At 44.7% G+C, this 25,097-nt stretch overlaps 1 protein-coding gene across 1 annotated transcript in view; it reads left to right on the top strand.

Annotated features, from left to right (window-relative positions):
- The first annotated feature begins 2,029 nt into the window (after positions 1–2,029).
- The window catches only part of LOC146041894 (nicotinamide N-methyltransferase-like), a 32,380-nt gene continuing 9,312 nt past the window's right edge, over positions 2,030–25,097 (top strand). Inside the window, exon 1 of the mRNA XM_083161754.1 lies at positions 2,030–2,084. The gene's annotated coding sequence lies outside the window, so the exon portion shown is untranslated. The remainder of the gene's footprint in view (positions 2,085–25,097) is intronic.

Genomic DNA, 25,097 nt, shown 5'->3' with positions numbered 1-25,097 from the left:
GCGTGTCCTAAGTATAGATCTGTTAGTGAACATATGTACATGCCCGCGGGTCCTAAGTATAGATCTGTTAGTGAACATATGTACATGCCCGCGGGTCCTAAGTATAGATCTGTTAGTGAACATATGTACATGCCCGCGGGTCCTAAGTATAGATCTGTTAGTGAACATATGTACATGCCCGCGGGTCCTAAGTATAGATCTGTTAGTGAACATATGTACATGCCCGCGGGTCCTAAGTATAGATCTCTTAGTGAACATATGTACATGCCCGCGGATCCTAAGTATAGATCTGTTAGTGAACATATGATTCCTAATCCTGTATTTGAACATACTAATCATATCACCTCTCAACCTCTGTTTCTCCAGTGAAAATATATTCAGCCTGGTTAACCTATCTTTGTATTCTGGTGAATATTCAAGACCTTTTACTGGCTTAGTCGCCCTTCTCTGTACCTGTTCCAATTCATTTATGTCCTTTTTAAGGTGTGGTGCTCAGAACTGAACACAGTTTTCCAAGTGTGGTCTCACCAATGCCTTGTAAAGAGGCACCATCACATTGGCATCCCTTAAATCCATTCCCATTTTAATGCACAACAAAAACAAAATCAGGCTTAGTATCTACAAATTGTGCAACCACATGTGTATTACACACTGAAATTAAATATTTATCAGTGCAATATATATGTTTATTAAACCTTGACTACATTAATAATAATTGTATCTGCACTCACTTTTATACAATCTTTAAGTTCCCTTTTAATAGTATCCAGTTTGCTTTTGCTGCTGCATTGTGCACTATTACCCAATTTTTCATCTATGATGACCCCCATGTTCTTCTCTACAGTAAAATTCCCTATAATAACTACATTTAGCCTATAAGTAGCTTGTTCAGTTTTGTTCCCATACTGAACTACTTTAAATTTTTCAAAGTAAAACCGCATTTTCCACCTTTCCGCCCACCTTTTCAGTTTAATTAAATCACCTTGTAGTGTATACACATCCTCTCCTGAGTTAATTTCTTTACTCAATGCTGTGTCATCTGCAAATATTACTCACTATGGCCCTTATTCTGCCTGGTGCGAAACGGGGATTTTTTTCTTCTGCGCATACATACCATTCGCTATGCGCATGTGCAGCGACAGTACTCCACTCATGAACGGACCTTTCCGAGCAAAAAATCATGTCCGCAAGCACACGGTCACAGTGGGCGTAATGTGGGTGTTTTTAGGGGAGAGGCCAGAAAAGTAGGCAAAACTGGACATATTCCTGGGGTCAGAGGCAGAACTCTGGGAGACAATGGAGTCATCTGCCACCGGGCTCCTTCTCCCAAGGGGGCACCTCTCCTCCCCATGCAAGTATAAATCAGTTATTTAAAAGCCAACAATATTGCTTCTTTGGCTGAGTTCTGAGAAATATATATTGTATATAAGGTTTTATTGGGTTGTGTTGTGTATATGTTTGTGTGTGTGTGTGTGTGTGGGGGGGGGGGGGCACAAATATATATCTTGCCTCCGGGCATCTAGAACGAACTTACGCCACTGCTGGACGTACACAGGGGTGTGTACTGAAACTGCACGGAGGGGCAACCGCCTTGCTCGGCGAGCGCACGGTGCATTTTTGTCCCGAAACATTCGGATGCCAAAGAGTGCTCCATACCACTCTAAAGCTGTGTACACACGGTACACTTATTGCTGGCAATATGGTCGTTGAGCGATCATATTGCCAGCAATTGGAGTGTGCACCAACGATAAGTCGCCGGGTGCGCGCTCCCGTTTTCAGCCCCTGAATGGTCACTGGTCGCAGATTAAAATGGGACAATGAGCAATATGACTGCTGAGCAATATATTGCTAGCAATATATTGCCAGCGACATATTGCCCCGTGTGTACGCACCTTTAGACTTGAGTACGGACGTTCTGGGTCTGCTAATTAACGCGAAACACAAGTAAATTACATACACCTGACTGCAATATTAACCTATGCTGCAGGCTATTTAGTGAAATAGCTTATGTCATTACCTGCAAGCCATACACAGCCCTGACTTAATTTGTAAGGTTCTCTTTCTACACTTGTCACCATTTCAAGGTAGGTTTATATTTATGTTGTATTATACAAAATACACATGTTTGAATATGTGGAATTAGTTATGTGATAACCATCTTCACCCTTAATGCAAGTGTGCTTTTAATGTTAGGAAAACAGGATACACAATTCATTGGAGTCAACATGTGTCAACTGTTTCACTGCAACACAAACATACGCTTCACATTATTTATTTACACACATCTATCACGTTTAACTGCAACAATGTGGTTTTGTTTCACCTTTCTTACCTGCAATGTTTGTTAAGTGTCTTCTGCTCATGGACACAATTTTGTCCACAATCTTACAAATAGTTACCTTGGACATTGATGTTTAACTATCCAATCTTCTCCTGACTTTCTTTCTCACACTCTGTATGTAAGATGCCAGGAAGCACATTATTGACAAAACATATCTCTAGCAAAGGTTAGCAACATCTGCCCATCAGTCTGTAACATCTAATTTGTAACTTCTTAGGTGATGGTTTCACACTATCCATTTTTGCATGCTTGGTGGAATCACACATCTTCACCTCTACCACTCACTATCAACATCCATCACTGTTGTTTGGGAAGGGAGGACACATATGTATTCCTCTGTTACAAATGTCTCATTAACCCCATGGTTGCCTACCTGACCCACTCCATGAGGGAGACAATGCTCTGTTCCTGGACTTAACTGGTAATGTATGAGTAACATCACCTGCGGTGAAACACCTTTCTCAGCTATTAAGTAGGTCACCAATCATAAATTACCTGGTAAATGGTGGAGCTGAACATTTTCTTCCTCATGGAGAGGGTCAGCTAGGCAACCATGATCAAGCCATCCCTTCATCCACCTCAACACCATACTCAATGATGTGTATGTACACACAAATAATGTATTGATGTTACATAATTAACACAAAACATTTCACATCAAACACGTTCATTTAATGTTGGAAAATAATATTTATTGTTGTTAAGCAGCACAGCTATTTTCTTTTAAACATCACATCAATAAACAATGTATGTTACCATCAACAATGCAGTTTCCACATTTACCTGATATCTCAGCAGCAAAAACCTCAGCCGGGAGCTCGCTATCCATATTAGCTACCCCCCTGATCTCTGCCTCATCGATGACATCTAAGGCAAAGTACTCCAGGGGGGTATACTCCAGATTGGAGGACATAGGACCACTCCCGGTGGTCATCAGGGGCTGGCTGGCAACTTTTAGCCTGGGGGGGGGCAAGTCCAGGACACTGGCCCATAAGTAACAGCGCATCATTAAATGGTGTTTTTTTTTTATTGAAACAAAAGATGTATTAATAAAAATCTTGGGGGGGGGGGGGGGGGAGAGTATATATCAATTGGTAATGTAGCCTGTAGGTATTAAAAAGGGGGTGGTTCTGAATGTCAATGCTCCTAGCAGCAGGGCGGACGTGTCATTAATAAGTTACGCTACCCTGTGTGAGGCTTGTTGCGCATGCTGTGTGTGCTCAGCTGTCGCTCGCTAAGTGGAGCACAAGGGATGCCGGATGGGGTCCCGACAGGCATTTACCCGACGTCGGGATCCCGACTGTCAAAACACCGACAGACAGGTTCCCGACGGCCACCTGCTATTTTCCCTCGTGGATAGAATAGGTGGCCACCGTGCCCGCAAGGGGCTTAGTTGCGCTCACCACAGTGGCGTAACTAAGTTTTGGGCGCCCCCCCGCCGTTAGGGGGGGGCGCCCCCCCCCCGCCGCGCACCCCCAATCCCCCGCCGCCCATGCAAACCCCCCCCCAATCCCCTGCAACCTTACCTATAACGCTGGTCCCGGCGGCTCCGTTCTTCTTCTGCTGAGGACCACCACAAAATGGCCGCCCCCATACAGCAGACAGTTTCAGAGAACTGTGTGCTATATGGGGGCGGCCATTTTGTGGTGGTCCTCAGCAGAAGAACGGAGCCGCCGGGACCAGCGAGATAGGTAAGTCTGCGGGGGATTGGGGGGTAACTATAGCACCGCAGCCCCCAGCGCCCCCACATGCACAGCGCCCCCCCGCGGTGGCGGGGGCTGCGGTGCTATAGTTACGCCGCTGGCTCACCATGCTGTCTGGGTCCAGCCAGTCGGGATCCCGACGTCGGGCTATTGACTGTCGGACCCCTATACCACACCCGAGCACAAGAGCCGCACACAAATGACTCACTGACTATGATACTGTCGCCTATGCTCGGCAGTATCAATTTGCTTTGTAGCTAATTTTGGACCTGCAGAGCTTCCATAGCCCTGCAGGACACAGAGGGAGGTGGATTTGGACAATACATTGGACCAACAGGGCCCTTTTTTTGTTTTTAAGGCGGCCCCAGTTGTGCAAGTAAAGACATTTTCTTATTGGTACTGATAGCTAAAAATAGGCATGGCCATGTGTCATGAGGGGGTATGGTCACATTAAACTAGGGGTGGGGGTAGCCACATTATGCCACATTCCATCATGCCCCTTACACATTATGCCACACACCGTAATGCTCATTACACATTATGCCACACACTGTAATGCCCAATACACATTATGCCACACATCAGAATATCCATTACTCATTATGCCACATACCCCAATTCCCATTAAATATTAGGCCTCACAGTAAGGCTTCTAATTACTCTCTTATAGGGGTAACTTGAGTGAGACAGCGAGGGCGCCATGGAAAAAGAGATTCCCTCTCTTTTTTCCCATGAAGCCCTCTCTTTCTCACTCCTCAAAAGAAATAGGTGTGAGAAAAGAGAGATGGTATCAGATAGAAAGGAGGAGTGTGGAGTAGAAGTAAGAGAATGTCAGGGAGAGAGAGAGACAGGAGCAAGAGTGAGTTTCAAAGAGAAAAAATAGAGAGAGAGGGTGTCAGGGAGAGAGAGAAAACAAGAGTGTGTCAGGGAAAGAAGCATGGAGAAAGGAGGGGAGCTACAGAGACTAGGGGTAGAGAGACACAGAGGAGATAGATAGACTAGGGGCAGAGAGAGGTAAAGAGAGGGGGCGGAAGGAAGAGAGGAGGGAAGAAAGATAGGAGAGGGGGAAAAGGGAAATAAAAAGTGGAGAAACAGCAGGGGAGAGAGGGTGATAGAGAGAGCAGAGGAGAGAGAAAAGGGGACTGAGAGAGCAAAAAAAAAGGAAAGAGACTGAGGGGGTGAGGTGACAAGGGAGTGAGGTGATTGGACGCAAGGTGATGTGGTAAGAGGACGAGATAAGGTGACGTGATGAGAAGACAGTGGTGTGGTGACAGGGCAAAATGACGGTGGTAGAGAGGAGGTGACAGGGCAAAAGCGGGTGTGAGGTGATGGGGCGCGAGAGGGTGAGGTGATGGACAGTGAGAGGTGATAGAGTAATGGGGGGCAGGAGGGGGGTGTAGTGACAGGGGGTGAGAGAGGGTGATTTGAGGTGTGGGGGGTCTCCTTTTACCAGCATCGATTAGCCTCCATCTCCTGGCTGGGTGCCACTGCTCCTCCTCTCCCTGGCTGATTGCCACTGCTGCTCCTCCATCTCACCGGGCGGGCGCTACTGCTGCTGCCCTTCTACACATCTGGGTGATGCTACTGCTCCCCTCTAGCCAGCCGGGTGCCGCTGCTCTTCCATCTCCCTGGCCGGGCACCTCTGCTTCTCCTCCTCCTTGGCAGCTGGGTCTGAGCAGGATGAGATGGGTAGGGGGGTTGGGAAGGGGCAGGGTAGGAGGAGATGTGCAGCTGGGTATGAGCAGGGTGAGATGGGATTCTGGGTATGAGCAGGATCAGATGGGATGCTGGGTATGAGCAGGAGGAGATGGGGGGGCTGGGTATGGGCAGGAGATAGGAGTCTGGGTATGGGCAGGAGATAGGAGTCTGGGTATGGGTAGCAGATGGGAGGCTGGGAATGGGCAGGAGATAGGAGGCTGGGTATGGGCAGGAGATAGGAGGATGGGTATGGGCAGCAGATGGGAGGCTGGGAATGGGCAGGAGATAGGAGGCTGGGTATGGGCAGGAGATAGGAGGCTGGGTATGAGCAGCAGATGGGAGGCTGGGAATGGGCAGGAGATGGGAGGCTGGTTATGGGCAGGAGATAGGAGGCTGGGTATGAGCAGGAGGAGATGGGAGTCTGGGTATGGGCAGAAGGAGATGGGTAGGGGGTTGGGAAGGGGCAGGGTAGGAGGAGATGGACAGCTGGGTATGAGCAGGTGGAGATGGGAGGCTGGGTATGGGCAGGAGATGGGAGGCTGGGTATGGGCAGGAGATGGGTAGGGGAGTTGGGAATTGGCAGGGTAGGAGGAGGTGGGCAGCTGGGTATAAGCAGGATGATAAAGGATGGAGAGGAGATGGGCAGCCACAACCTGGTATGAGCAGGAGATGAGATGCTGGGTATGGTCAGGGGGTGAGCGGAATAATGGGTGGGACAGGCAGAGTGCCATCACAATCCCACCCCTATCCACCCGAAGTTTCCTGCAATCAGTTACGTGGCGCCTGCACAGCACTGGGGAATCTGGACGCTAGTCGGAACAGCAGCTGCTCTGTATCACAGAGGAGCAAGTGGTAGAGCACCATGAAGCGGCAGCATCTCGGCCATTTCAAATGGCGCCCGCATCGTGAGCCAATCAGAGCTCAGGACCCAGCTTCTGGTACACAAGCTCTGATTGGTTCAGGTCAGGAGCCGCGCAGCAATTGGCCGAGAGCCGCCGGAGGGGGAGGGAACTTGAAGTCTGCGGTTCTGTGCTCCGGCAGCTGTCCTACTCCCCACTCAGCGAGAGTAGGTGGTGCGGGTAAAGAATATGGCAGGGGATGTCGGCTTGCATCACTGGGCAGCCCACAGCACTAATCAATAGAGCGGTCCGGGGGTCACATGGCACCCTGCCCCCCGGTCCAGCCCGCCTCTGGTGGTCATGCTGTGAAGATACCGATCACTTATCTTCCTCTTCATGCCCGATTTGAAATCCTGCACCTCTGGTACTACACAGCATTAGTACTGATAATTTATCATTGTTGGTGGTATGGTATGTATCTGTATATGTTTGCAGGGCACACATTTCTGTAACCATTATAATGCATCACACTATCACATACGTAACTCTATTGAAGGGTAATGGCAATAACATATGTCAGTATGTTTTATTTAGAGGATTCTTATGACACATTTTTCTACTACTACATTTTTGACCCACAATTATGGATGACCCATCACATACTCCACATGACCTCAAATGAGACCCTCAACCAAATGGTGCAGGTGTCACCTACTGTATATATGTTGCTTATTACACATGTTTAAATTTACTTAAATTATTAGGAAAACCATTCACCTCATGTAAAGCACTCCCCTTTATGATTGTGTTCACACGTGTCACTGAAGTTTCAAACTAACTGCTAACACACCTTTATATTAAATGATATAGACAAATTTGACAGATTGACACAAATAAGTATATATATCTGGATAAACAACACACTTGTCTTTTCCTCACAGACTTCACATCCCTCTGCAATGGTGCCACCTTATTGATCCCAAATCTTGTCCTTCACAGAGGGGGTCATCCTCCTGGTGGTTAACTCTATCCATTCCTGTGCTCGGGGGACCAACATCTGTAATTCTCGCTCCTGAAAAGCAGGGCATTTGGTTCTTTTGGCTGGGATCCTGGCTAGCATGCTTCCTAGATGATGCAGTCCATTTCCTGGGGCGATCAGTCACCTCACCATGCACCTGCTGGGTCTCAGATGTTCCAAGTAATGGCACATCTTGTTCTGCCTGGTTACTTGGCCCTGCTTGAGCCTATGAACTTGGCCCAGGGTCTGGTTGAGAGCCTGACCCTTGTTCTGGCTGGGTTGTTTGGCTGCGGCTCTCTCTCCTCCTCCTCCGCTCCTCTTCCTTCTTCATGATTTGTAAAAAGGACTTGTTTACATCAGGTTGTAGATTCCATGCTTTAATCCAGGGTGATTGTGCCAGTGCCTATACATCAACGGGTCCAAGGGTATTATTCGACCCTGTTTTTGGTTCCAAAACCAAATGGGTCATTTAGGCCTATACTGAACCTAAAATCACTGAACAAGTTCATGAAGGTGTCAAAATTCTGCATGGAAACACTCAGGTCTATTGTGTTAGCAATGCAACCAGGGGTCTACATGGTGTCTTTGGACATTCAAGATGCGTACCTACATGTCCCCATTGCTCTGTATTCCGATGCTTAAAGGCTAATACTCCCTCTGGAAAAGAGCCAGCAAGTGCAGTTCAAGATTCAGAATCTCCTTCGACTACAGAGAGTCTCCATACACCAGGCCATGAAACTTCTTGGCATGATGGTATCCACGTTCGAAATGGTCGAATGGGTGCAGTTCCACTCTCGCCCTCTGCAGAGACTGATCCTGGCCAGATGGGACAGCCGCTTTTAGTCCATATGTTCCCGGACAATGTGTCTAACCACAGAGGTCTGGGAGTCACTGCGGTGGTGTTTGATCGACCTCGAGGGTGTTCCTCACCACAGATTCAAGTCTGCTGGGGTTGGGGAGCCTTGCAAGGAAAGTGCTCCCAAGAGGAGACAAGGCTGTCCATAAACTTGATGGAGTTAAGAGCAGTGTTAAATGCACTCCAGTTGTCGCAGGATCTGTTGCAGGGCAGACCTGTACAGATACAGTCCGACAATGCAACCATGGTGGCTTATATAAACCACCAAGGAGGCACTAAAAGCATAAAGGGCATGAGGGAGGTGTCCAAGATCCTCCAGTGGGCCAAAAGCCACCTGCCAGCCATCTCTGCTGTGTTTTTCCCAGGGATACTGAACTGGGAAGCCGACTTTTTGAGTCGCCAAGATGTTCACGTGGGAGAATGGTCTCTACACCCTGAGGTGTTTAGTCAAATAGCCAAGAGATGGGGCACTCCAGATGTGGACCTAATGACCTCTCAATACAATTACAAGGTGCCGCTGTTTAGATCCAGAGCCAGAGATCCTCTAGCTCGGCCCGTATGGTGAAACTTTCGTCTTCCATACGTTTATCCACCAGTATCACTTCTTCCTCAAATTTTCAGTAAGTTCAAGCAGGAGGGGAGGAGTCTAAACCTGTTGGCACCAGTGTAGCCCAGTAGACATTGGTTTTCCTTATCTAGTACAGCTGTCAGCTGCTCCTCCGTTTCAGTTGCCTCTGCGAATGGATCTGCTCAGTCAAGGTCCTTGTCTGCACCCGGATCTGAAGATACTAAATTTGATGGCGTGGCTCTTGAGACAGCCGTATTAAGGAGGAAAGGCTGTCTGGAAAGCAAAAGTGGCTAAGTGCCACACCCTCAGGTTTACTGTAGGGTGTGGCACACCTATTTCACTCATTATAAGGTGAGATCGCTCAACACCAAACAGTTTAAGGGGTGACACTGTTGTCCTTCCTTCAGAGTGTTCTGGATAAGGCTTTGCACCTGCCATCCATTAGGGTTCGTCTGCTTTATCTGTATGGTTCCAAAGACAATTGGTCACATTGGAATATAGCAGAAATGGTTGGATGTGACAATTTACAGGCGCCAGAGATTTGGTAAAAAACATATAAAATTTTATTTTGACAAATAGCATAGGTTCACATATAAAAAAAGGATGTGTTGAAGATGAATCCTTACCCCTAAGGGTATTTGGAGCCAGCAAGGGATGGAAAAAGTGCAGGGATGCAGTCCGGAAGTGCACCCTGCTGTGGCCCAAATACCTTAGCACTGGTCAGGTTCAGTCTAGTGGTAGTCCAATCAGTCACTGCCGCCAACGTGTTTCGAGCAACAGGTGCTCTTCATCAAGGGCACTTGAAGAAGGACACCTGTTGCTCGAAACGCATTGGCGGCAGTGACTGATTGGACTACCACTAGACTGAACCTGACCAGTGCTAAGGTATTTGGGGCCACAGCAGTGTGCACTTCCGGACTGCATCCCTGCACTTTTTCCATCCCTTGCTGGCTCCAAATACCCTTAGGGGTAAGGATTCATCTTCAACATATCCTTTTTTTATATGTGAACCTATGCTATTTGTCAAAATAAAATTTTATATGTTTTTTACCAAATCTCTGGCGCCTGTAAATTGTCACATCCAACCATTTCTGCTATATTCCAAGGTCTGAGGGAGACCTTTAGTGACAACCCAAAGGCAGCCTGAGAAAGAGCGCAGGACAAGGGGTACTCAAAATCTACCATTCTAAATTGGTCACATTACCAGACGTCTGGACAGTCTTTCAGGGATTCTCAGGATTCAACCCCCGTACACACCTCCAGCTGCCCCTTGGGATTTGTTGTTGTTTCTTGCAGCTCTTTCTGATCTGCCCTTGGAACCATTGCCTTAAGTTGAGTTAAAGTGGCTTACTCAAAGTGGTTTTTCTGATGGCCATTGCCTCAGTTGGGAGGGTGTCAGATTTGGGGGCCTTATCTTGTCACTCCCCATTTCTTATTTTTCATAAGGATAAGGCTGTCTTAAGGACAAGGCGCTCCTATCTACCTAAAATTGTATCTAAGTTTTATGTTAACCAGAAAATAGTGGTTCCTGCTCTGAATTCCACCAGGTTGTCTTCCAAGAAGAGATCTTTGGACATTGTGTGGGTGCTCAAGATCTATGTTCAATGTACTGAATCCATCAGATGTTTGGATTCTTTGTTCATCATGTATGCTTTTCACAAAAGAGGGTGGCCTGCTCACAAGCAGTCTTTAACTCTCTGGATCAGAATGGCAATCCAACAGGCTTATGAGAAGGCGAATATTCCATTACCTTCTTCTATTTCTGGACACTCCACAAGGTCGGCTGGTTCTTTGTGGACTGCTCATTTTGGTGCTTCCACTGAGCAGCAGTGTAAAGCAGCAACGTTGTCCTCAGTCCACACATATTTGAGGTTCTATGCCTTTGATACTTTTGCTTCCCAAGATGCTCCATTTCAAGTTCTACTGGCCCCTCAGGCGTCTACACACCCTTAAAATACTGCTTTGGGACATCCCTGGTCTGCTATAAGGGGGCGGACATTTTGTGTGGGAGAGTGCTGGGACCGTAGAGAAGTAGATCTGCATGTGCCGGTTACAGAGGCCACGGCAGGGCGGTTATGGGGTAAGGCAGGCAGCAGCGGAACACAGTGCCTCTCCACTGGCGCGGGGTCTGCAGGGCTATTGTTATGCCATTGCATACACCCAATGCTCTTATAGACCCTGTACCTGTGGAATACTACAAATGTACTGTATATACAGTATAGCACAAATCATTCCAAGTGTACAACTCAGTAACATGCCCATGGCAGCTGGGAACCCATGGCCACTAGCACCATGTATTTGCCTCACCCCTCTCTCATACCTCCCAACTGTCCAGATTTTTAATGTACGGTCCAGTTTTTTGGGACTGTATCACCCAGGAAATGGCAGTATCCCACGGTGTGTGGGGTAGTTGGGAGACACTAGAGGTGCTCCTGCCTATTATGCAGGTAGGGCTGGTATGCTGGCAAGGGGAAGTATGTAGGCTGGGCAGTATGCAGGCAGGGGGTGATGTGCAGGCAGGGGGTAGCATGCAGGCAGGAAGGTGTATGCAGACTGGTGGTGGTATGCCAGTGGGAGGTGATATGCAGACAGGTGGTGGTATGCAGGATAGAGGTGGTATGCAGACAGATGGGGGTATGCAGGCAGAATGTGGTATGCAGACAGGAAGTGTTATGCAGACATGAGGTGGTATGCAGGTAGGGGTTGGTGTGCAGGCAGGAGGTGGTATGCAGGCCGGGGTGGTATGCAGGCTGGGGATGGTATGCAGGCAGGGGTGGTATGCACCTCCTCCAGTGGATACCAACTAGTGTGGGGGTCTGACTTTGGCTCAAATCTGGTCCTCTGTGGCCGCTATATAGATGATTTATTTTTCATTTGGGATGGGGATGTCACTTCTATTAATTCCTTTGTTTTGCACCTTAATTCCAACTCTTTTAATTTAACCTTCACTTCCAATCACCACTCCCACACTATTATTTTTTTGGATATCACTGTGGAATTTGTTGATGGCAAGATCAAAACGTCCAACTATCGAAAATCTGTCAATTCTAACTCTTACCTGAACTTCAAAAGCTCTCATCATCCTACCTGGTTTAAAAATATTCCGAAGGGGCAGAGGCTTCACCTTAGACAAAATTTATGGATGTTTGACCAACAAGCTGTGAAACTGATGGAGTCATTCCAAACCTGTGGATATCCTAAACAACTGGTAAAAAGGCCTATGAAACCACTAGAGATAGGGATAGAGACACCCTCTTGTGCCATAAGACTCCAAATATTGGACACACTGTTGATGCTCTTTTATCTCTACGTTTAACAGCCAATGTTGTAAGATTAAAAAAAATTATTTGCAAAAATGATTCCATCCTTAAACAAGACAAAACTCTTAGGGATTTGTTACCCACTAAACCACTTTTCATTTTCCGTAGAAATAAATCTCTCAAGAACATACTTGCACCTAGCTTTCTGAAAACTATCGAAACTGACATCAGGTTGGTTTCCAAAAAAGCCTGTTGGTTGTTTCCGATGTGGGAAAACAAAATGTATCACCTGTGGCCATATAGAGAATAAAGCTACCACTATTGAAATCTTGGCCGACACAATCAATATTCAGAGTTTTATTAACTGCGATACAGTTTTTGTAGTTTGTATGCTATCCTGCAGCTGTAACCTAAGATATGTGGGTAGAACCACCAGATCTCTGAGAATACAGTACGCTATCTTCAACACCAGAGGAATGTCCTGAAAGGGTACATAGTGTCTCAGGGCACTATGCTGAATGCCATAAAAACAACCCAAAATGCTTGTGCTTAACAGGACTTGAGCATATACCACCCACAATACGTGGAGGAGACAGGTTCCATACCCTTTGCAGACAGGAAATCTTTTGCACCTTTAGGATTGATTGTCTGTTTCCAAAAGGCCTTAAGGAGGAAATGGAATTGAGCATAGTATTTTAGGTCCAATTGATTGCCTGTTTAACTTTTTTTTTCCCAATCAGAGATATTATTAAGATCTATTAGCTATATATAAAATTCCGAGTCTATTCTAACGTCCCTACAACATCTTGAATTTATCCCTTTATTTCTGATTGTGACAAATCCCAATGTCACACTTATCCTCAAAGGTATAAACTAAAAGTTGTTTTATTATAATTCCACTCTGCTTATTATTTTTTCTGTTATTATTGTGATATATATTTCTCTGTCCACTGTCTACATGTATTACCACTCTATTTTGTGGTTAACATTATGATTTATTATATGATATATGTTGGGCACTTATGTAGAAAAGAAAAAGCAAATCAGTTTCACTGTGACGCACTCCTAATTCACACAATGTCAAAGTTGACTAAAATTCAAATATATCTTTATTGAATAATTTATAGTAATTAGTATCACTTACAGGTCATAGTTATTTAAGTAGTAATTTTAAATTTTTAATATTTATTAAATAATGTTTGACCCGATAATATGTTTCCCTGTGTCAGGGATTATGATGGCGAAAATGTTAAAATAAGAAGAATGATAGGTATAGAGAAAAAGAAATTTGTAGAAAGATTAAAATTGTTCTCTGTTGGCCGTTAGTATAGAGTATTTCTGAAATAATTCCTGTTAATAATTCAGGTAAGTATGGTACATAATGTAAGTTGAAATGTAATAATAAATGGGTTTTTATTCCCAACTCTGCAGCTAATATCATCTTGTCTTGCGTGCTCTTTATTACTTTATTGATTAATCAATCAAGGTGACACATTCACTGTATTGCTACCACCATGGAGTGTATGCTATGTTAGTGCAAGCTTAATCACGTTGTTACTGTGTGTGCGTTATTTGGATCGCACGTCTGCTAAACCTTAGCACTTAAATGGGCTTAAATATCATGTGTACCCCGAGGTTAATATTTCCTTCTCAGAGGGGATTTACACTATTCACATGTGTGCATTAATTCAAGAAGTGCCCAAGGTCAGCCTTGAAAAAGCCGACACAGGCGAAATGCGCATCGGCAGCTCGCTCTGTTGTAACCGTTAAATGTATTAGTTGAAATGTATCCAAATGTAATTATGTGTCAGTAACTCTGTATCTAACACGCAGCGTGTAGCAGCGCTTACCACAGCGTGTGTCTCAGTCGGGATAGCGGGGTGCACGCGAGACGCTGCAATACAGGCAGAGCTCGGTGACCCGAGCGTGGGCTGCGGACTGCTCAGCTCTCTGAGAGCGCTCCGGCGCATCTATATCTCAGAAGTGTTTATAAAACACACAGATTAGAAGCGCTATTAATACTGGGCGCATGCATAAGTTATGAACTGTTCACCCAGTAACTGGTAATAACAGCCTCGAAATAAAGTGACATCAATTCACGCCTAACAACCTTGACGCTTTGCAAATATCTAGATGGTAGCCAGAAGCATGTAATAACATGAAATTGGATTAATCTCAGAATATTACTGATATATAAAATACATCCTGCAGAACGGGCATTAACTGACCAGTCAGGCATGAATATATCTGAACTTTAATTGCGTATATGATTGGCTGTAACACATACAGTACAGACTGTGCAATGTGCTCTTATCAATCTGCATGAATATATCTAAACAACAATTGCATGTATGATCAGTTGCAACATACACAGTACAAATTGGACAATCTGTTGTGAATAATTTTTTGCATGCAATATTGATTGCAATACATGCAGTACAGACGGGACAATTTGCTCTAAGCCAATTGCTGAGATAACTGTGAATGCTTAAAACATTATAGATGTGGTTCTAACGCACACATGACAACGCGTTATTATATGAGCATCACAGCAACAGATATGCACGGTGTATCTTACTGAATACATGCCAGATGCACGCCAGAACACATGCAAGGAGACGCGCAATAAGGAGCGCAGCTACTTATTATAGTGACATAAGAAGCACTGACAGTGAATTAATGCACCTACTTATATGGATGTGACTATAAGATTTGATTGATAGGATTTGGAGATAGAAATGGTGCACTAGGCCGTACGGCAGGTCACCACCCTTTCTCCTATCTGATACTCACCTGGCCCATGGGCACTTCTTGAATTAATGCACACATGTGAATAGTGTAAATCCCCTCTGAGAAGGAAATATTAACCTCGGGGTACACATGATATTTAAGCCCATTTAAGTGCTAAGGTTTAGCAGACGTGCGATCCAAATAACGCACACACAGTAACAATGTGATTAAGCTTGCACTAACATAGCATACACTCCATGGTGGTAGCAATACAGTGAATGTGTCACCTTGATTGATTAATCAATAAAGTAATAAAGAGCACGCAAGACAAGACGATATTAGCTGCAGAGTTGGGAATAAAAACCCATTTATTATTACATTTCAACTTACATTATGTACCATACTTACCTGAATTATTAACAGGAATTATTTCAGAAATACTCTATACTAACGGCCAACAGAGAACAATTTTAATCTTTCTACACATTTCTTTTTCTCTATACCTATCATTCTTCTTATTTTAACATTTTCGCCATCATAATCCCTGACACAGGGAAACATATTATCGGGTCAAACATTATTTAATAAATATTAAAAATTTAAAATTACTACTTAAATAACTATGACCTGTAAGTGATACTAATTACTATAAATTATTCAATAAAGATATATTTGAATTTTAGTCAACTTTGACATTGTGTGAATTAGGAGTGCGTCACAGTGAAACTGATTTGCTTTTTCTTTTCTACATGAATTCATATTTACTAATCAGTAGACAGCACCCTTAACCTAGGAGGAAAGTGTTTATATATAATAAACTTCCCATAGGTGGGCTCACTGCCATTCACATACACACTAAAAACCCACATAAACATCCTACGTACCATATATGGTGCGGGTCGCTCACTCTCTCCATATGTTGGGCACTATTATATTGACCCGCCTTACTTGAGGTCATCAATATTATATCCAGGTTGATTTCAGGTCAGGCACATGTGTGCTCCGCTAGCTTGGTTTCTAGGGCTGCACCCCAGTCTCCATGTATTCCATTGGATGAAAAGCAGAGGGCAATATATGGAGCGCATAGTGTTCCACAGGATCCATAATTAGGCTGGAACTATATCTCTTGTGGGCCATTCTATGCATACATTTGGCACACCTATTGAACCTGTCCTCCCCCCCGTGTAGTGCACTGCCGGGGCCAGCGGATGGAACGCATATGCGTTCCACCTGAGACTTGCTGGAAGCTGAACTGGTAACATGCCTCTAAATTAGCTCTGCAACGTCATACCCGGTGGGGGGCAGAAGCTGAGGACCGGTCGGTGGAACGCAGAAGCGTTCCACTGTTGCTTTTCTCTACTTCTACCATACAAAATCTTTTTATTTCTCTGAATCTACCAGCCGCAAATGAGCTGTTTATTATCTAACCTTCTATATCCATCTATATATTTTTATTTTGACTGTTACCTTTGTTATTATAGAATTTATGCCGGTCATGTGACCAGAATCAGGAAATTACCTCATTATTATTTTATACGGTAGATGCTAAATTGTGTTGGGCTAAAGGACCTTCCAAGCCCAGGGGCAGGAGCAAGGCCAGGGGGCTTGCTCCTTCACTATCCACGCCACCACTGGTTGCCGAAGCGTGGCGAGCAAAGTGAGCCCGCAAGGGTCCGTTTGGGACCCTTCTTCCGACCTTGCTCCACCTCTCTCCACCCCGTCTCCTGCCCGAGGTCCTTTAGCCCAACACATTTTAGACCTAACCTTATTATGACTTTCCCACGATCTGGTTTCTTTTCATCCAAAATAAGACTTCTTCAATAAAAAAATAAAAAATGAATGTCTACATATTGGCCCTTATTCACATTGGGCCGTTCGCATGCGAATTCGCTGTTATCTGCAGAATGCATCCATTGCGCATGTGCAACATACACAATGCGCATGTGCAAGGAGACTTCAACCTATTCGCAAGCAACCTACCGAGCAGCAGAACTCTTGCGAACGAATGATTTGAAAGTAGGCGTGATGTGGGCGTTTGTATGGGCGCGACCAGAATAATGAGCAAAACTGGGCGTATACCTGGGCGGACACATGGGCGTTAACTCCAAGTGGAGGGGTTTGGCTTGGCATGTGTGCTTGCGCGCTTGTTAGCCTCAAACTGCAAAACATTCGAAAGGACCAAGCAGGTTTTAAGTTTCGCAGACCATACTTTTGCCGACTTCTCATTCGCAAGCCCAATCCACACGCATGGCTAAATCAATGGCACCTGCACACCATTTACACCAATCAATGCGTCAATTTGTTACTCAATTAACTCAGCACAACTACTCAATGCCTACCAACAGCTATGAGATGTTAGCACCTCAAAACCACTGTTCCTGGTAAGTTTAATGTCTAAAAAGCATTTTAAAAATAATACAACAACTCACAACATTATGAAATGTTCTGATGTAGCATCACACCAGTATATAAAAAAGTACTCCACTAGGTTGTGCATGTTGGCCATTTCTACATTTGTCGACATGTGTCAACTCTCAAATTTACACACACAGAAAAAAAAAAAAAATATATATATATACATATATATATCACATATTGCCATCACAACACAACACGTGACACATGTTAACGATTTTTTATTTTTTTTATTTTTGTTGCATTGTTTGAGAAACACAAATTAAAATATACTGTACTACAACAATGTACATTTTAAAGCAATTACACACATGTTTGCTTTTTTAGGCAGGGTGAATTTTATCCAAGCCACCTTGAAAAAAACTAAGCAAAATATTAAGCCAATGAATGCCCTTGTTATAGTCACATACTTAATGTGCATTTGCACCACAAATAGTGTAACTCATACTTTTTACAGTAAATCCTTTATATGTAAAGGGAATAAACAAAGTACACTTACTTTATAGTGCTAAACTTAATAAAGAAAATATGCATAAAGACCTTACATCTGTAATGTCTCTATACCCCCACCTCAGGCTTTTCGCCCTCTTTTGGATATACCCCCTTTTGCGGCCCGACCAGATGTTTGTCTCCTTGTTAAGGGTTTTTTGGAGGGCCCTTCCCCAGGTGGCCCAGAAGCAGGTGGTGTCGGATTAACAGGTGATGTTCCTGCACGTCTTGAAGCATGCTGGGATGCCATGTATTTTTTAATGAACCCAAGAAGTGAGCCTAGAATCTCATTCAGGCGTTTAGCTTCCTGTTGTAGGCCCTGTTGGTATGATGCTATCTGGGTTAAAAGCTGCAGCATCTGCCCTTGACCTTGAACAGTAGCCACTCCCTGCTGCCGGATGTCGCCCAGCATCTGTCCCATGTTAAAGGTCTCCTCAGGTGTTGTGTTGACAGAAGCAAGGGAAGGAGGTGTTGTTGGTGGTACAGAAGCCACACCATCAGTGTTGTCATCTGTGAATAAATCAGAATTTATGAGTATCAGAATATTAACACTTGTGCAAATAAGCGTGTGAATCAAACTTATATTTACCTCCAATGTCAGCACCAAAGTCATCCCCCTGTAGTTCACTGTCCATTGATGAGACACCCTGGATCTCCTCGACTGCGATACGTTCTTGGGCCATCTCATCCAGGGGTGTCAACATAAGGTGTTCTGGAAAGTTGCCACCCCCTGTTGTTTGGCTGGCTTTCCAGCGCTCCGATAATTTCCTTTTAAGGCGAGATTTGTAATCTTGCCACCTTCAGAATAAGATTACATACATATTAATATATTATGCATATATATTTCCGCAGCATTTAATGTTTTCAAAGCACATTTTTACAATACAGCACTTCCTACAATGCGAAACCTTATACACATGGCATTTTTTAAGTATATTTGGTGCTCTAAAGCATTGTCACTGGTTTGCTTAATGATGTAGTACCCAAGCCCTAATTAAAATCTTAAGTGAGTAACCCCGTTTCAAGTTTACTTGGTTAAATGTTTGCATATCCACACAGAACACAACAATCCAGTATTATAGTATATAGATATATTATCCTTGCCAAATAAACAAACATACTCTTGATTTTTAAATAATTGATAAAACATGCATCTCTTCCCCACAATTTACATCACACAAACACATACAGCAGAATACACTTGCCTTCTCTTGACATGCTGCCAATCACGGGCCTGAGGGGACACCTTAGTTATGGCATTGGTAATGTCTTTCCATACTTTGTCCTTTGCAGTAGGAGTCATTTTTTTGGGGCCAAATTCCACAAAATCCCGGGCTTGGGAAATTAAAATGGCCAGTTCGGCCTTAGTAAATGGGGTGTTTCGACTTTTACTACCAACATCCTGACTGCCAGCAGTACTTGGTCCAGGACATCCTGCAGGAGTATGGCCTGCCACTCCAGCACCCAAGTGCTGTGATTGGGATGATGTTGAAGACTCAGGAATGGCTGGTTCACTAGCTGGCCCACTTTCTGCTTCCTCTCTTCTCCTCCTTTCCTGGAGACTTGTAGTAATGGCAGCCAGTTTGCTAATAATTGCCTCGTGGTCGGAGGTCACCTCTCCTTCCGAATCAGAAGTCATTGGACCAGCAAATGACTCATGTGTTCAAGTGCACATTTATATGTTTGCTCTAAGCTGCGTTTCGCAGGCAAACGTGCACACCTGTGGCAGCACGCAAAACATGGAATTGGGGGTCCGTGCGTATAAGATATGCGCAACATTTTGATTTACTGTGGTGTAATCTCCCTAAATCAATATTTAACACACACATTACATGTGTGCGTTTTAGGTCTTTAAAATGTGTCTGTTGCTTACTTAATATTTTTGGTGTTATATAGTAACTCCATGTCTGTTTTTTCTCATTACCCCTTATCCTTTCATTTTGGGAGTGAACGCCAAACACATGCTATGCACCTATATAAATGCTGATTTGTTCGTTGTCTCACACTCTTTGCTAAAGTGTTAGCAGTACTTGCTGGTTGCGTAAGATAATTCGTTATACACGGTGAGTTTTTTAGCATGATATTTTCCAATGTGAGTTTACAAAGGTGATTAAAATGTGTTATATGCACATCATTAAACGCAAATCCTAGAGCAACTTCTTGTGCGCACATAATTGATAATCATTTTGATTGAATCAACATGAAAAATTAAAGTGTGTGACATGCGTACATTGAAATGGTGATGTTTGTTAGATTGCATGTGTGTACATGCAGGTGTTATGGTGTCCATTGTATGTAAATGGCTACTATGCAAAGGGTGTATCAATTTGTTGTTGTTTAGATTGTCTACAGGCATTTGGAATTGTGCTGAGTGATTTTCTGGGGTCTAACATTGGTAAGCCTCAATTTTATCAACATACATGTTTAATTTATTGGTCCAGATGTTTGTTGCCATTTATTTAGATTGAAGCAATTGTCAAATTCTACTGATGCTAACAGACATTACTAGCACTATTGTAATGTGTTACAGTGTTAACCAGTGATGGTTTATATACCATCAAAGTGCATACATATTTTGTTTTTTAGATTGTGACATCTATGGATTTCTTCCGCCATCCTTTGGCCGTATGTATTATGTTATATGTGTTATTGGTGTGTGTTTGTATCGATGTAATATTGACATTTTGTTGTCACTTACAGATTTCCGTGGTGGCAATACATGCGGGTGTCAGACAACATGAACTACGTGTGGCTCCACCTTCTCAAGGAAGGAGGCTGGGGCGAGCAAAAATCTACCGCACACGTGTGACCCTCTTCGGGATGCCTGATGATGAAGTACAAACTAGGTACAGGTTACCAGCTCATGTCATCTTACACACTCTCTCATTAATAGAGAATGATATTGAAAGTGGTCACAGACTCCCGACAGCAATACCGCCTCTCACACAGTGGTTAGCGGTGCTGCATTTCTGCGCCTCAGGGTCATTCCAGCAAGTGGTGGCAGTGCTTGCTGGAGTTTCACAACCTACTTTCAGTAGGATCCTGAGGCGTGTGATGTCGGCCATGTTTCGACGCAAGGGGCACTTCATGGCCATGCCATTGGACCAGGATACCCTTGATAGGGTTAAGCTGCAGTTTCAACACCTTGCAGGTTTCCCTAACGTGATAGGTGCTGTGGATGGGACACATGTACCATTTGTGCCTCCATCACGTACTGAGCACATCTACCGTAACCGGAAGATGTATCATTCGCTCAACGTGATGCTGGTGTGTGGACCATCCATGGAAATCCTGGCCTTTAATGCAAATTTTCCTGGAAGTGCCCATGACTCCTATGTCATCCGTCAAACCGGGATATGGCGTAGACTGAAAGAGCTGGAAGGACGTGATGCATGGATTTTGGGTGACTCTGGTTACCCATGCACGCCCTGGCTCCTAACTCCTTACAGCTCACCCACACCAGGCCCACAGGAGTCATACAATGCGGCCCATGTCGGCACCAGGCAAGTGGTGGAGCACACCATTGGGCTCCTAAAGGGCAGATTCCGTGTGCTCCATCGCACTGGTGGCGACCTCCAGTATGCGCCTGCCATGGTGGCTAAGATTGTGGGGTTGTGTTGTTTGCTACACAACATTGCTGTAACGAGGGCGGTCCCCTTCCCAGAGGAGGAAGTCCATCCACCTGAGCCACAGGACGTCGCCCCCTGCCGCTCCCGCACCCCACAAAATGTGCGTGGATACAACCTACGCGACTCTGTTGTGGCAAGATTTTTCAGGTATGTTTCCCAACATTGTTTTGGGTAATATTTATGTGTACTTGAATGATTGAAGTAAAAATTTGTTTGGAGTGTCACATATAATTGTTTTTTCCAATCTTTCACACAGTTCATGGTCCCATGTGTCATTTGCTGTAAACAGATGTGTGTTATGATGTAGTGCTTGAATGTGTTGTATGTATTGTATGAAATGTGGATAATTATTTGTCGTTTCATTTCCTCTCCTTGTAGCTGAGTTACAAAATCGTGACTGGTGAGTAACAAATGTACAAATATAATTTTTACATGCAATATACAATTATTAGCTAGCAGTGTGATAATGTAGTGTTGGTGTGTATGTAAATGTGTTACAATAAGGGGCTAGGTAGAAGAATTCGGCAAGATTGTTGGACAAACTTGTTTAGTATAACACACAGGGCGAAATGTAATAGGGTGCGATTTTTAGACTAAAAAAAAATCGCACCAAATCGCACCTTTAAAAATCGCATTTTTTGCCGCGAATTCGCATATGTAATGAGATGCGAATTAGCGGCAAAAAATGTGATTTGCCGCGATTTTTAGTCATGAAAATGTGCGCATTTTCAGTCATGAAAATGTGCGCATTTTTATAAATGCGATTTTGTGCAAAAAAAAAAAAAGTAAAAAAAAAAAACGGCGTGGGGTCCCCCCTCCTAAGCATAACCAGCCCCGGGCTCATTGAGCCGGACCTGGTTCCAAAAATACGGGGGGACAAAAAGCATAGGGGTCCCCCGTATTTCTGAAACCAGCCCCGGACTCTTGGACCGGTCCTGGTTCCAAAAATACGGGGGACAAAAAATCTGGGGGTCCCCCGTATTTTGAAACCAGCACCGGGCTCCAACAGCCCGCGGTGTCATGCCACAGCCGGGGGACACTTTTTATACAAGGTCCCCCGGCCAAAACATGAGCACCGTGGCTGGTCAGCCTTGGACGGGGTACCTGGAGGAGTGGGGACCCCCCCAATAAAGGGGTCCCCCCCCCCAGGCTTCACCCGTCCAAGGCTGAAGCCCGGGGCTGTCACCGGCGTCCGTGGCCAGTGGACGCCGGCCTGATAGGGTTAAATCCATCATACATATCATTACATTGCTTTTTACCGGCGAACTACAAGTGCCAGCAGACCTCCCCCGCATGCTGGGACTTGGAGAACCACAAGTCCCAGCATGCAGGGCATTAATGGGCCCGCTGGGACTTGTAGTCCACCTGTAAAAAGAATGTTTATAAAAAACACACACACAGAGAAGTACAAGTTTATTACACACACACACCTCAATTTTACACCAGCATACTTACCATTCCTGGATCCAGCGCTGGTCTGGCTGCTTCACAGCCGGCTCCCCCCGCACTGACAGGCAGCGGGGAGAACTGGCTTTCTCCGTTGCCTGTCACCGGCTTTCTCCGTAGCTTCTGTAGCGCTGTCCCAGTGCTACAGAGGCTGAGAGCGTGATTGGCTGAGCTACAGTATGCGTCTCCATGGAGACGCATAGCTCAGTCCTGATTGGCTGAGCTATGCGTCTCCATGGAGACGCATACTGTAGCTCAGCCAATCGCGCTCTCAGCCTCTGTAGCACTCAGTAAGAGCTACAGAAGCTACGGAGAAAGCCGGTGACAGGCAACGGAGAAAGCCGGTTCTCCCCGCTGCCTGTCAGTGCGGGGGGAGCCGGCTGTGAAGCAGCCAGACCAGCGCTGGATCCAGGAATGGTAAGTATGCTGGTGTAAAATTGAGGTGTGTGTGTGTAATAAACTTGTACTTCTCTGTGTGTGTGTTTTTTATAAACATTCTTTTTACAGGTGGACTACAAGTCCCAGCGGGCCCATTAATGCCCTGCATGCTGGGACTTGTGGTTCTCCAAGTCCCAGCATGCGGGGGAGGTCTGCTGGCACTTGTAGTTCGCCGGTAAAAAGCAATGTAATGATATGTATGATGGATTTAACCCTATCAGGCCGGCGTCCACTGGCCACGGACGCCGGTGACAGCCCCGGGCTTCAGCCCTGGACGGGTGAAGCCTGGGGGGGGGGACCCCTTTATTGGGGGGGTCCCCACTCCTCCAGGTACCCCGTCCAAGGCTGACCAGCCACGGTGCTCATGTTTTGGCCGGGGGACCTTGTATAAAAAGTGTCCCCCGGCTGTGGCATGACACCGCGGGCTGTTGGAGCCCGGTGCTGGTTTCAAAATACGGGGGACCCCCAGATTTTTTGTCCCCCGTATTTTTGGAACCAGGACCGGTCCAAGAGTCTGGGGCTGGTTTCAGAAATACGGGGGACCCCTATGCTTTTTGTCCCCCCGTATTTTTGGAACCAGGTCCGGCTCAATGAGCCCGGGGCTGGTTATGCTTAGGAGGGGGGACCCCACGCCGTTTTTTTTTTTATAAAAACACTTTTACACATTTTTATTAACAGAACCATGCACAGATCTCAATGATCTGTGCATGGTTCTGTCAAATTCGCCTGTCAGAACCTGGTCTATTTTTTTTGCGATTTTTGGTAACATTGACCAAAAATCGCACCCTATTACATTTGCGAGTTGTATACTTTATAATGGGAAAACATCTTGATGCGAATTGAAATGTGACTAAAAATCGCACTTCTAAAAGTGCGATTTCGCGGTAAAAAGTGCGATTTTTTACCGCGATTTTCAACCTATTAAATGTGCGATTTTCGAAAAAATGTGCGATTTCGGCCGTTTTTGACCAAAAATCGCACATGTCTAAAAAATCACACCCTATTACATTTCGCCCACAGTTTATGTGATGTTTGTGAATGTTTATTTTTTTTGATTTTAGGTTGACAATGGATGGGCGATGCTGTTTTTTTGGTTAAATTATTAAAACATTGTAACACTATTAATTTATACCATGACATTATACATAAACATTATTATTGCTTGTTTGCTTCTTAAGGAACCAATCTATATTTATGTATGTGCAAAGTCAAAAACGCTAGGTTTGATATATGCAAAATTGCTTAAAAATACATCCTTTCCCAGCCACAAATGCACGTATATATACGCCTGTATACAGTAAGATAGTGGCGCATAGATGCAGGCAGACATGAAGTTTGAATTTATATATTAACATACTCGTGTACATATATATATATACGCCTGTATACAGTAAGATAGTGGCGCATAGATGCAGGCAGACATATTTGTCCCATAAGTTTGTATGGATAAAGTTTTGTACAAATTACAGATAACCAATCAGAGAGCATCATAGTTTATATATAGTTAAGGATTTATTTGCTGCGCCATTGCCAATATGAGAGCTGCTACATTCACAGAGAGGGAGCTGCGCGTCCTTACAGAAGTAATGGACAAGAGGGTAGGGCGCGCAGCTCCATACATATCAAATGAGGGTAAACGTGCAGCATACAGAGAGGTGAGCAGGAAA

The sequence above is a fragment of the Crinia signifera genome, chromosome 19 (assembly GCF_055691185.1).
Source record: "Crinia signifera chromosome 19, ASM5569118v1, whole genome shotgun sequence".
Lineage (NCBI taxonomy): Eukaryota > Metazoa > Chordata > Amphibia > Anura > Myobatrachidae > Crinia > Crinia signifera.
This window is presented reverse-complemented; position numbering and strand designations above follow the sequence as displayed.